Source organism: Sturnus vulgaris, chromosome 16 (genome assembly GCF_052056855.1).
Source record: "Sturnus vulgaris isolate bStuVul1 chromosome 16, bStuVul1.hap1, whole genome shotgun sequence".
NCBI classification, from domain to species: domain Eukaryota; kingdom Metazoa; phylum Chordata; class Aves; order Passeriformes; family Sturnidae; genus Sturnus; species Sturnus vulgaris.
In genome coordinates, this window is record NC_142258.1 from 10,277,140 (window position 1) to 10,278,933 (window position 1,794).

Genomic DNA, 1,794 nt, shown 5'->3' on the forward strand with positions numbered 1-1,794 from the left:
GCAGTTGTGTCGGAGTTGTTCTTCTTCAGAAAATAATTGAAATATGCTTTCAAAGAAATTCCAGTTCTCCTGCAAGTAGTTCCAGATTGCTGACATGGCCAGCAGGTAGGAAATCCTTCTCATGAACAGCTACTTAAAAAATCAGACCTGAACTGAAACATCAGGCACTCTGTGTGGGGAGGGGGAGTAACCCACATGTTATTAGGGCAGGCAATGGACTGGTTTTGTTTTATTGTCATTATGCTTTTTAGAAAAGTCTGATTTTTGTAACTGTACAATTTTTAAACCAAGTTGATGTATGGAGAACATTTTGGATAAAGCAGAAGTGGAAACAATTCTGCTGACACTCTCTGCATGATGCCTGTCCTCTGCAGTGTGTGTCTGCCATCTGCTCCCAGTGTGGGCTCCCTGCTGCAGACAGATGGTGTCAGGAGTCTCTTTTCAGCCAGGATGAGGGAACAAGAGGGTGATGGTTTAGCTCCCCCATGGAACAATTACAAACTTCTGTATCCTGATACTCCCAGTGTGTTGTATTCAAATAGCATATTTTAGCTCCTAGGCAGTAGAAATTAGCTCCCAGCTCCCAAAATTCTGTGCTCTAAATGCAATTTTCAGGTGCTCCTGCAAGAGGGGAAGCACTGACTCCGAACCAAGTAGTGTTTCTCCAAGAGAGCTTTCATCAGGTGTGGTTCAGGACCTTTGAACACTGACAAGTGTTTTGTTCCACACAATCCCTGGACAGCAATTCAGGAGTGAAGTCACTTAGAGCACAATATTCTAACACATAAAGATAAATTTAGGGAAGACAAGTCCCCACTCAGGTACCTATAGAAAGAATAACCAAGTTTAAAAACTTGTCAAGCCTGTGTTCAAGTGCCCATTTGGTACTAATACAGTAAAGGCTAAATTTTGCTACTGCAGGGGGCATTCCTGCTGCCTCTATAATTATTAATTCAGTATGGCTTCAGTAGATTTTCGGGGTCCCACATATAACTTTTTAAGAACATGGTTCAGTTTGTCACTATTGGTACTTTCTGCAGTATCTAGGAGTTTATAATAAATTCTCTGCACTGGGTTTGTGCCACACAGTGCACAATAAAACAGTACTAATTCCCTAGAGTCGGTCACTTTGGAGATTCGGAATCTTAGATCAAGATTTCTGATTTCTCAGAACAGCTCAGCTTCATGCATTCAAAGGATGGGAGAGTGTTACAGGCTCTGACTACCATGATAACACAATCCTTGGCGTTTTAGCAAGGCTTCTTTGACAACAAAAAGAGATGGATATAAAGAGAGCCACATTTTTCTCATTCTAAAAGATTTTTTTAGAAAACATTTGATCACAACAGCTTCTTAGAGGGTAGCCAGTGAATTCAGTTTCTATACACAAGGCACTCATTCGACAAAAGCACTTTGTACCCAGATTAATTTTAGGACTTTTAACTGCAAAGATGTAGAAAGGATGAAAAGCCCTTTTTGCTTTGATTAGCAGGCAGCCTCAGTCAGCACATTTGTATCTTCTGATCCTGAACTTACAGTCTGTCAGTTGGCATTGCAAGAACTTGTTCCTGTTAAGAAAAAATTATTTCTCCATTTCCAGCCCACTGAACTGTTCAGTGCCAGCAGGACCCTCCTGTCTCCCTCACACACAGTGGTTTCCATTAACCTGCAATATGAAGCCCCAAGCCTGTTACTGTGGCAGAAGCCAGCAGTTGCTGTGTGGTTTCATAGTGTTTCCAAGAGAAAAATCAAAATAATTTTCAATGGGTACTACAAAGTACTGTTAAACAGAAT